This window comes from Danio rerio, chromosome 7 (assembly GCF_049306965.1).
Source record: "Danio rerio strain Tuebingen ecotype United States chromosome 7, GRCz12tu, whole genome shotgun sequence".
Lineage (NCBI taxonomy): Eukaryota > Metazoa > Chordata > Actinopteri > Cypriniformes > Danionidae > Danio > Danio rerio.
Window position 1 is genome coordinate 14,969,795 of NC_133182.1, and position 13,015 is coordinate 14,982,809.

At 32.9% G+C, this 13,015-nt stretch overlaps 1 long non-coding RNA gene across 1 annotated transcript in view; it reads right to left on the reverse strand.

Annotated features, from left to right (window-relative positions):
* Nucleotides 1-3,454: 3,454 nt before the first annotated feature.
* The window catches only part of si:dkey-172h23.1, a 93,263-nt gene continuing 83,702 nt past the window's right edge, over nt 3,455-13,015 (reverse strand). Inside the window, 1 exon segment of the long non-coding RNA NR_170249.1 lies at nt 3,455-4,390. This is a non-coding gene — a long non-coding RNA (si:dkey-172h23.1).

Sequence of the window (13,015 nt, forward strand, 5' to 3'; positions counted from 1 at the left end):
AAACAAGTGTGCTCGTTACTATACATAAAAAGTTGAATAATATAAGAATAAAACATCAAGTTGTAACATCAAAAACCCAAACAAGCAGTTTTGACACCTAAAAATCAATGGAAGTGAATGAGACCAGAAGCCTCAAGCCAAAAAGATTCTAATGGCTGTACCCACTTGTAAGTGAAGTAGAGCCCTGCATCTGAATTCGAGCCCGTCGGGCTCCGACTTTTTTGATGCTTTACAGGGTCAGGCTTTGGGACCATTTTCACTAAAACACTTATCGGGCTTCGGTTCTGCTTTATAAAAAAAAAAAAACAGCAAAAAAAGTATAATGAGATCTAATGCATGCGGTCTGGAAGAGATTTCCAGCAACAAGTAATGGTGAACTTAAAACCAAGAAAAATTCTAGGAAAGCCAAACTTCTGGTCAACTTTTCAAATAGTGACTATAGCGACTTTTTAAATATATGAACAATGCCCAACATGTAAGTTGAGTAAACTGGAAACGAAAAAAAAAAACTTTCAAGTTAAAACAAATCTGGTCTATTTTAATGGCTATACCATTTTTAGATGTTTGGATAAAAAGACAGGCTTCTGGCTTTTGATAAGTTGTTAATCAAGGGCAGGGCGGGTCAGGCCCAGGCTAGGGCTTAGATTTAAGGCCCGTGCAGGGCTCTAGTACAAAGTCAATAGCACAGGATATTTTGACAATTACAGAACTTGTGTGTCACCTATGAGCAGCTGAGAGTTTTCACAAGCAGATTTTAATTTTTTTTTATTAACCATAAGTTTAAGTACAAACCATTACGGCATATTTAATGATCCAAAACATATAGTGTTAGTGTTGATATAAAAGTGCATGACTAGGAACAAAAAATAAATAAAAATCCTTAAGCAAATTAATACAACCCATATTAACATTTAGTTCAGCGCCCTCTACTGGTGTAAAAAATGACAGCCCTGTGTTGCTTGTGGTCATGAAATCAAGCATGACTAGCATTAACATAGCCTATGTTTTATTCTGATGATAACTTGAATTGTAAAGGACTACATATTTTTAATTTGTGTTATAAGGAAAATACCATGTACATAAGAAAGAGTGGGCCCAAATGTAAACCAAACTTTTTTCACATAAATTACTTTAAATATGTAAATATTTTAGAGCAATTACAAAACTCAAAACGTATTAATGTGAATGTCTATATTGTATATTTTCACTGTCAGAAAACTTTTGAATATGTAATACATCTTGTTCCTGTAGCATTGAATAAACAAAGTGATAAAACTAGCCTACAAATGTGAAAAATCTAAGAATATAGGCAAATAAAACAAGCACCTTTTCACCCTTTTATGTATATCTGTTTGTAAATATATGATTTATACCCTCTCTTCTATTTTATTCGTTATTATTATTTATGTTTCACTTGCTATGCCAAAACGTCGTTTAAAATATCTGGCGTTAAAGGCAAACCAGCACGTTTGCTTAAATACATCGACTATTTAGACTGTCCCTTACCACACATTCAGTATTTGTCCCCCATTCCCAATTCGTGTGTAAATGTACATTTATGGGTTTTGGCAGAGGTTTTTGAACACGATTTACTCCTAGTAACTACATTTTATCAGTACCTAATGCGTGTTTACTAGTGAGGGATCAAACCCGTTATCACAACTATAACTCAATGGTCAACACATCAAGCATGGATCCAGCATCATGTTTCCAGCCGTTACGTGGCCTACATGTTGACGAACGGGCAAAACGCAATTACACAAAATTTTCATGGGACTTCCTACTTTCACTTCTAGCTGTAGGTTATTTCAGGAAAATGTTACACAGGACAGGTTGTGTTTTATAAGGAACACTCCAACTATTTTTGATACTGTGCTCGACAGAAGAACAAAAGTCATACTCACATGAGAAAAAGTAAATAATCTTCGTTTTTTTGCGACTGAACTTTCCTTTCAAGTTGTGCATTCCGTTAGTGAAAGAGACTCGGTATCCCCTCAAACAGACTGTGTTTTCACACTACAGTGACTGCGCTAAATAAGTCCCAGTGTGTCTTGTTAGCTGAGCTGCACACCTGGAGACTTCATACCGCAGTGATGAGGCTGAGCGCGGCGGCGCTGCAGAGGCACACATGCCGCGCGGTGACCTCCATGCACTGTTTACAATGCCGCAACCAATAATGCTGTGCGGTCTTCTCTGACTATGTGTCAGGGGCGGACTGGGACTAAAAATCAGCCCTGGCACTGTAGCCACACCAGGCCACATTACCACACTGAAACACACCCATGCACGGACACGCACATTTACTACTTAGATTGGTGTAAAGATGGTGAAATAATATAAGCAGTACCATATGTAATAGATAATTAAAGATTTAATGTATTTGACTAGAACAAAACATCTCATTTATAACAAATTTATATATGCATTTTCTTTTTGACTTAGTCCCTTTATTAATCTGGGGTCGTTACAGCGGAATGAACTGCCAACTTATCCAGCATATGTTTTACGCAGTGGATGCCCTCCAAGCTGCAACCCAACACTTGGAAACCTCTGTAACCACGCATTCACAAACATGCACTATGGACAATTAAGCCTACCCAAGTCACCACATTTGTTTGGACTTGTGAGGGAAACCAGGAGGAAACCAACGCCAACATGCAAACTCCACATAGAAACACCAACTGACCCAGCCGAGGCTCGAAATAGTGACCTTCTTGCGCCACTGTGCTGCCCCCTTTCGAGACTATTTCATTTAATTTTATGCATTTGGCAGCGTCTGATTTTAGAGACTTATTTTTTGCTTTCTCTGAGCTTTTTTGTCACTGCCTTTCCTTTTTTATGGTCCATCCCTGACAATTAGCTTGTTTGTAGCTTTGTTAGACATTCCTGCCAGATTTTGATTACGTCCGGTTTACCTCTGATTGGGTCGGCCCATCTCAAAACCATACGGTCGTTGCCGATTGGGCCAATGCTTAACATTTATTATTATTATTACTATTATTACTTGCAAGAGATAAAAGCTGCCTGCATGTAAAATTAATACATATAAAAAAAATTTAAAAAAACTGCGGCCCACATTTAAAAAATGGTCCGGCCCCTCTAACATTTGCCAGAATTGCCAGATGGCCAGTCCGCCCCTGCTATGTGTGGTCAGTAGGCTACTTGGGAAGAGTCAAATAACAATAAATAATAATAATTAATACTAAGATTACAGTAATCATCCTAATCTTTTGTCATTTGCCAAATACTGACCATTTACTAATCTCTACTTGTATAAAGATCAAAGTATATATATATATATATATATATATATATATATATATATATATATATATATATATATATATATATATATATACACACACACACACACATATATATATATATATATATATATATATATATATATATATATATATATATATATATATATATACACACACACACATATATTGTCCACAGATGCCTTTGTTTATTAATAAACTTTGTGTTTGAGCAAATTCTGACTCTGTATTCTGTCCAGTTCATGACAACAATTGATATAGGTGTCCATATATGGCTGTATATAAATACACACAAAGATAATAATAATTTGAAAGACTATTCGCAATAATATTGTATCATGATGTGAGAATCAAAACAATATTGTATCTTGTTCAGATATTATATATCCCTACGTATGTACACACATACATTTTTATTTGGAATATTGTAAACCTCACAGGAACTGGGGCTTGTCCTCCATATTTTACTGCTCACCCTTCAGTTGACACTTTTATTTTGCATTTTGAAAGCGCCTTTTGTACTTTAATTACTAAAAATGTAGTCCCTCGGCTCAGCCATTAAATGTGTATTAAAAGAAAAGCCCCTCTTCATCATTTTAAGTGCTCTCCTTAAAGGTGCCTTCTACTCAAAACAGAGACAGGAATTAAATGATGTCATGAGGTCAACATTTTGTTCCTCAGTGGTGAAATCCCAAACATTCCCAGAAAGTTCAAACCATCCTGGTGTAAATGATAAATGCTTGATGAGGAGCTGTTCGTGATGTGGAATATCTCTGCATGCATTCTGAAGTCAAGCCTTTGGCAAAATCACCCTTCAGACTGAAGCAACTTTTTCATTTTAAATGTCTGTCCGCTTGACGAGGCAGTTTTCTGCACTAGTTTTACCCTCCGGCTCTGCAGATGACAGGAGCCGCAGGCGGTGCTGGAATAAACCTCACTCTGGAGGTCAGGGGGTCTGTGGAGCTGCGGTTCATGTGGACGCAACACAATCCTCAGCTCACACTAACACACCGACCGCCATTCTGATCAATACAGCAGAGCCACAGGGTGAGCCGGACACCTGTTTATCTCAATCCACCACAGCTGATACTCCTGCTCACTGCTTTCTGGAAAACAAACAAACAACAAATAATTCATTTGATTATTACAGGTAGTTGCGAAGGGTTTTTGTTCCTCATTTTTATTTAATTTATCGAAAATGGAGGCACAGTGGCTTAAAGGTTAGCAATGTCGCCTCACAGCAAGAAGGTCGCTAGTTTGAGTCCCCGCTGGGCTAGTTCGCGTTTCTGTGTGAAGTTTGCATGTTCTCTGCGTGTTCACGTGGGTTTCTTCTGGTTTCCTTCTGGTGACCCCTGATAAATAAAGGCACTAAGCTGAAGGAAAATGAATGAATGATGTGCTAAAATGACTAAAAGAGCCATAAAAAAATATGAAAACTGACATTTGAGATCATCAGTTGCTATATAGGATTGCAAAATACTGGAAATCGATACCAGCTGATACTAAAATTAAAAAAAAAAAAAAAAAAACATCCATTTTCTCCAGAATGATGGACCAAAGAATAGCAGAAGAAAAAGAGATATACATGTTCTAATTAACTTTCTTTTTAGTGAGGCAAAGTTGTCTTTGGCTGTCAAGAAAACATTTTTTGAACAACACAGGGTCAGTTGATGCTGTGGCTATTTTAAAAGGGTCATTGAAATGTCATAGTAAAAGTAAAAAAGTAAAAAAGATGTTGATGAGGATGATCTTTTTTTTTTTTTTTAGTTAGTTAGTTTAATTATTGATGTATTGTTTTTGAAAATATTTTATGTATGTGGAAACTGTCAAATGAATATGAAATTATTATTATTTTTGTCATATTAAGAAATTAGGTTTTGTTTTTGGTTTAGTTTTAATTGAATATTTAAAAAAAGGCCTAAAAGTCAATTCTCTGTCCTTTTTCTCTGTCTCTTTAATCAGTGTGATTCAGGCACCATCGATCTCTCTTAAGCAGCCATAAGGTCTTATTGTGGCTTACTTTGCGTCTCTTGCTCCATTTCTGGCTCTCTCTGCTCTCTTTCTGAGCTGATATTGTTTGATGTGGTGTGATAAATCATAGTATTCCACAACCGGGTGTAAAGTGATTCGAGTCACAATCAGAAGGTGTGTAATCAATAATGTGTGCCACACACTGTCTCACGAGGTTCAGCCAAGCAGTGAGTGTGTGTGAGAGAGAGCGAGAGAGAGAGAAAGAGAGAGAGGGAGAGAGAGAGAAAGAGAGAGAGAGAGAGAGAGATGAAAACTAAATTAATAAGCGGGATCTGCATTTAAAATATAACGCAAGCACGTCACCAGAGAAAATTGCAGCAGTTTTTACCATTCTGCGAGGAATAAATAAATCAAATAAATAAATAAAATTTAAAAAATAATAATAACAAATTAATAAATAAACAAAAACATATAATTAACAAATTAATCAATTAATTAACTAATAACAAACTAATAAATAACAAATAAATAATTAACAAACAAAAAAATAACACATAGATAAATAAAAAACAAATTATCAAATTAGGAAATAACAAATAAATATATACATAAAATATCAAATAAGTAAATAAATAAATAACAAATTATCAAATAAAGAAATAAAAAATGAATGAATAAATAAATAACAAATTTTTAAATAAGTAAATAACAAATCAATCAATAAATAAATAAATAAACAAATAAATAAAAAATAACAAATTTTCAAATAAACAAATAAGTAAATAACAAACAAATAAACAACAAATAAATAAATAACAAATTATCAAATAAGTAAATAACAAATAATTAAACAACAAATAAATTAATTAATTAATTAACAAAATAAATAACAAATAAATAAATAACAAATTATCAATAAATAATAAATAATTAAAAATAAAAAACAAATAAAACAAATAATAGCAAATAAGTTAATAAAATAACTAATTGATAAATAACTAATTATCAAACAAATAACAAATAAATAAATAACAAAAGATCAAATAAATAAAAAATAACAAATAAATTAATAACAAATGATCAAATACAAAACAAATAACAAATAAATTAAGAAATAACAAATGATCAAGCAAATAACAAATACATAAAAATAATGATCAAATAATAAATAACAAACAAATAAATAACAAAAGATCATATAAATAAGAACAAATAAATAAATAAATAAATGTATAAACAACAAATAATCAAATAAATAAATAACAAAGTCAAGAAAATAAATAACAAATAAAGAACAAATTGTCAAATAAGTTAATTAATTAATTAATTAATAACAAATATGTCTATAATAATAATCATCTATTTTAAAAACATTTCTCTTCTGTTGAACACAATGGAAGATGAATTTGAAAAATGAAATTTTTACCTGATGTTGGTAACAACAAAAGAACTCAATATTTGCAAAGAAAACAAATTTATTCAGTTTACAAATTAAGTTATGTGTATAAAAATACACAGGAAAAAAGTATTGAACACGAAGTAAGGAGATGTTAAAGGACAGTAAAAGCCCAGACAGCAGCTGAAAGAGTAGTTCTTATCAGTTATATTAACATTAGCTGCTTCAGCCCACCATCTACATTATCATAAGGACGAAGATGAAACCAGGGTGAACATTTAAGTAGAACAATGATCCAAAACACAGCCGAGGAAACTCTCAAATGCTTTCAGAAAAATAAAATGAAGCTGTAGAATGGCCCAGCCAATCACCTTTTCTATTAAGTCCAATAGAAAATACTAAATACAGCTCAGATTTGATAGACGAGATCCACAGAACCATAAGGATTTTTACACTCTGTTAATGTCTGTGAAAAACTCACACCTGAGCACTTCATGTGACTTCATTCTACATTCTTTAAGCTCCCATCATCAAAAAAGCCTTTTATATAAAGAAATAAACACATTTAGTTCAGTATTTCTCCGTGTTTTATTTGATTGGTATTAAGTATAACTAATTTTCCAGATTCTTTTGTTTTAGGTTTATGTTTGCATTGTTTGAGTTCTTACCAAAATCTGGGTTAATTCCATGTCAGCAGCTATTTTAGAAATATTATTCCCAGGAGAAACATACTTTTTTTTCCTGCTGTAAGTGAACAGTCATTTTAAAATCCAAACATTACCGCAATAACATGCAGCCTAATAATTATTTGAACTTTATTTAATAATTGGAAAAATCTGAACACATTTCTGTCAAAACATAAAAGCCTCTTCAGAAGTGCTGGCCGTGTTTCAGGACAGACTGCGTACATTCATATCCGGCCGTATTCTGGTGTGAAACAAATTATTACAATCTAATCAGCTCCCAGTGGATGAAAAGCCATTCATTTCTTACTGATTCTTCCATTTCAGCATGGAAACATGTCACAGCATTGAAGTTAAATGGGTTGCAAAGGTCAAGTTGACTTGAAAATAAATGGCTAAGAAAAGTGGCATGACATTGAAGAGGGGAAATTGCGTTCAGTGACTTGTTTACTCAAATATTATCGGATGTCATGCTGCTTCTGATTGCTGTCAGACTGTGCCATAGTGTGTGTGTGTTTTCAAACAGTCAATTCAGTTTATTTGTGTAGTGCAGTAACATTGGACAATATGGTTCTGATGGTTTATGTTAGATAATTAAACTATGAATGAATGACAAGCCATATTCTTCTACACCATTTGTTTTCAACATTTACTAATACACTTTAAGAATGTAAACTAAATGAAGAGGTTTTGAACTCCCCCTATTTTTTTATCGAAATCTCATCACACTTGTTTTTGCTTCAGATTGAAGTATATTCTGTAAAAATAGTTAGGTTAAAAATATTCCAACATATAACCCAACTATAGGTTATTATAGCACCTTTCCAACTATAGGTTATTTTAACCCAATGCATTGGGTTATATAACCTAACCCAATGCATTGGGTTATTTTGATTAAATATAATTTTTTTACGATCTGGTATTTCTAATGCTACTATTACTAGTACTATTCATTTTTCCAATTCTCCATTTCTTGAGAAAACCAGCAACTTCAGTAAAATTTAGCATATTTATGTGTCTATCTTAGTATTTAAATACTGTAAAATAGTTAAAAAAAAAAAAAAAAAAAAAAGGCAATATATCTTTACCAAGACTGGACGTGACACCGGTCTGATGTCTCTGCTAGTTCCTAAAGAATGTTGGCCGACAATATCTCAGATATGTGTATCCAAAAAGTTTTGTGTGAAAGTTTTTTTTCACATGAGGTACTTACACAGGGTTAAAAATGGCTAAAGGTTAAAAAACAACAACAAAGCACCCAATGTTTTTAACTCAACCATTGGGTTAAATAAATAACGTTTTTTACAGTGTTTGTGCGTATATATATATATATATATATATATATATATATATATATATATATATATATATATATATATATATATATATATACAGTTGAAGTCAGAATTATTAGCCCCCTTTGATTTTTTTTCTTCTTTTTTTAAATATTTTCCAAATGGTGTTTAACAGAGCAAGGTCATTTTTACAGTATGTCTGATAATATTTTTTCTTCTGGAGAAAGTCTGATTTGTTTTATTTCAGCTAGGATAAAAGCAGTTTTTAATTTTTTATGAACCATTTTAGGGACAAAATTATTAGCCTCTTTAAGCTATATTTTTTCTTGATAGTCTACAAAACAAACCACTGTTATACAATAACTTGCCTAATTCCCCTAACCTGCCTAGTTAACTTAATTAACCTAGTTAAGCCTTTAAATGTCACTTTAAGCTGTATAGAAGTGTCTTAAAAATATCATTTAAAATATTATTTACAGTCATCACGGCAAAGATAAAATAAATCAGTTGTTAGAAATGAGTTATTAAAATTATTATGTTTAGAAATGTGTTGAAAAAATCTTCTCTCCCTTAAACAGAAATTGGGGAAAAAATAAACAAGCGGTCTAATAATTTAACGGGGCTAATAATTCTGACTTCAACTGTATATATATATATATATATATATATATATATATATATATATATATATATATATATATATATATATATATATATATATATATATATATATATATATATATACATATATGTATAAGCCCTAAAAAGAACAAATAAGACTTTCTACAGAAGAAAAAATATTATCAGACAAACTGTGAAAATTTCCTTGCTCTGTTAAACATCATTTGGGAAATATTTAAAAAAGGAAAAAAAATCAAAGGTGGACTAATAATTCTGACTTCAACTGCCAGTGGTGATGACGGGCAATTCGCCAATGAATCGTTTGTTTTAACCAGATATTCTAAGTGAACCAGTTGAATCAGTTCATTAAATTGAAAGAAGTTGTCTTGAAACGGTCAGCGTTTTAAGTAAGTATTAATGTTATGAAGAACTGGGTTGCACTGGTAACTGTTACGGTGCCAATCGTCTCAGTATGTATATTAACACTATTAATGTCCAATAACCATGAAAGAAAAAAACACAGACGTACTAAATTGTAGGTGTTTACTCAAATAGGATATATTAATTCTCAAATAACAATATTATTTAAATGAAACAAAAACATACATCAAAAGAGCGTAGGCCTGCGCAAATAATAATGAAATAAAAGGTTCACAATAGTATGTAAAGAATAATGCTGATTGCTTACAAATCAATAATAAAAAAAAATATTATAAAAAGTCCTTTCTACATGTTCAGATACCAGGAGGTTGAATGAAGCTGGTCTTTTAGCTACAGTCTCAGGGCCGTTGGTGCACAATGAATCCTCCCGCGATGAGAAGGGCAGGAATTTCAGCCGGTACTGGATGTTGCTGAATAATTATGATACTGCTTCATACGACTCTTGCACATGTGTGGTTCTATAATGAACAAATTAATGTGATCAGTAATAATTGGAATCATCGTATGATGGACACCAGCAGCACTACAAATGTGCTGAGTCATAGCCATACAATATGCATGTAGATAATAGTTATGTGGGCAATTAAATACTCAAACATTACAATCAACAATGCAGCAGTTGTACATCAATTAAACACAAGTAACTGACAATCATATTAATATAATATAATGTACTGTCGAGTGAAACTCACGTTTCTTATTGATGCACTTGCAAGGATCGTCACGAGCGAGACTTAGGCACCATCTATAAGCGTTATTAAAAACCATCCGCTGTCAATCCAGATTATCATACACCCTTCTGCAGTTCACAAAGTGAAGGTGCTACAGAACGAGTGGATCGTTTACTGTTTTACGCCGTTAAATGTGAGATTGTAGGACCTCCGCTTTCACATCGCCATTCCTGAACTGATTCACTTTCGTTTTTATCATTCGGTTGACTTGAACTGAACTGAACTGATTCGCGAACGCTTGCTTGATTTGGTTGATTCCTAACTGAACTGATTCGCGGTGGCGCGACTCACTAAATATGCCACACCTTTTCTTCTAAATGAGATATAAAATAATCTTCATACAACACCTATTTTAAATGTGCATAAACTGAACAATGGCTTTTTTACAATTAACATACTGTTACCCCTCTGACTCAACATAAACAATATCCTGAGTTATTCAGTTACTAGAACAGTACACTGACTCATCTGCTGTGAAAAGAGACTTGATGATGATGATGATGAGTGTGAGTCGAGTGTCTGTTCCCTCGCAGCATGCTCTCATTGAGAGTGATTCAACCTGACTAAGGTCATTTTTATCCCACAACATATTTTTACAAGCCAATTAAGCAAAGATAAAAAAATAACTCAAATAATATTGCTTATTTATTTAAGTAATGCGTTACTTGACTCGTTGCTTTTAAAAAGTAATTTTTAAGTAATTTTTTTTGTTGCTTAAAATGCGTTACCCCCAACACTGTCCACACTGTTATTATAATACATATTATAACAATCTGTCATTTACTTGTTAAGCAAGTAATAGTGTTGTTTTACACACTGAAAAAATATTTTGCTGCTAGTTCAATCTACACATTTAAAATGAGTTAAAACAACACAAGTCTTGAGTTTTTTTTTTTAGAAACCTTAATTGTTTTATGTTAAAACTACTTAATTTGTTAGGTTAACTTACTCAATTTGTGTTGGGACAACATGAATGAATTGTGTGTACAATCAGATCTCAAAAAGCTAATTTTGCTGCTTGTTCAAATTACTTATTTAAAATTAGCTGAAAAAAACAACTCTTGCATTTTTGGAGGACTGTTTTATGTTCAATCATCTTAAATTAAAAAGTTAACTGAATTTGTATGTATTTATAAAATCTGAATGAATTGCATGGAAGACTGCATTTTTTTACGGTGTAATTGTTAGGTAATATTTTCCTCACAGCACTTTAATGCCACTTCTTGAACCATTCATTCATGATAAACACTAACAAGACAATGTGCTGCTGTTTTCTTAAGAAATACAATATTCATTATTCAATATACACAACGCCGATGTCCAACTGTCATGTACTTCTGCTCGTTTGGAGACAAGAAACGGGCAAAACATGCAATAAATGTGTTTGTGTTGTCAGCTACTCATCTGGATGACTTCATGCTGCACAGTCTGTCACCTCTTTGGCAAGATCCATCAAAATAAAGCACCCGCACCTCTTTTGACATCTAGAAATGAAGGTAATGTTCTGTCTGTGCTTCCCCTGGAAAACGCGTGGCATGATGGTATTATGGGTGATTTGTCATTGTTGGCAGGTGTTTTATGCAGCACTCAGTGGAGCCGTGGAGCAGCATGCTTTCTGACACACGCCAGGCAGCGATGCGACGCTCAACTTGTTCTTGGTCTCTTGTTCGGTGCCAAAGCATTTCAGGCCCCGTCTGATGAAACTCTCTGAATGCGCTGGTCCTGGAAAATGGTGCCAACAGAGACGGGGACAGGGCGGAGATGTGTCTGCGGTGGGTTGATCCTCTTTATGCTTCTGTAGTCTCTTTTGGAGGGAAGAATTCATCTAAATCTCGGTATTCAAGGTGGTTTGACAAACAAGGTGGAAAAGAGGAATGATTTCAGGTTCCCCAAAGATAGAGAAAGAGATAAGAAGATAAGGCTACATCTACACTAATTCGGATAAATTTAAAACTGCGTTTCTGTCTAAAAATGCTCTATATCCATGTCTATATACAATTCTTTTTTTAAAAAAAAAAGGTCGTCCACACTAAAATGACTGAAAGCACTTTCATGAGATGCTTTTACCTGCTTCATATCTGCCTGGTGTTTATTTACTTTCTGTCTCTTTGAAAAGTTGCAACATTCCGTGTCCTTTAGGGTTGCACCGATACCATTCTTTTTGGAGTACCGACCAATACAGATAAGATCCCGATCTGTTGTGGCCCTGATTATGTTTCATTTTTTTGATATTAAGATTTTTCTTTGAAATTGTAATAGGCTGATATTTTCCTGCAGGTTTAAAGCAGACTAAACTAAACCGTCTGTGCCCAATATTACGAGTGACTCTGATTTTTTATTTTTTTTGTCAGAAAAATTTTCTTTTATAAACGAATTTCCTTTAGTATAATTTGTTGGGTATTTTAATGTATTTTTGTTGGTCAGTTGTCTAAAAAATAAGAATATTTGAGGTGAAGTTCGAAACAAGATCTGCTTATTTCAGCGCACAAACTGACAAACAAGTTGGTTAAATAAAATATTGATAGAAATAAAATGTTAATGACAATTCATATGCGCCGGGCTGTCAGATTCACTTTTAATAATTTAATCAAAT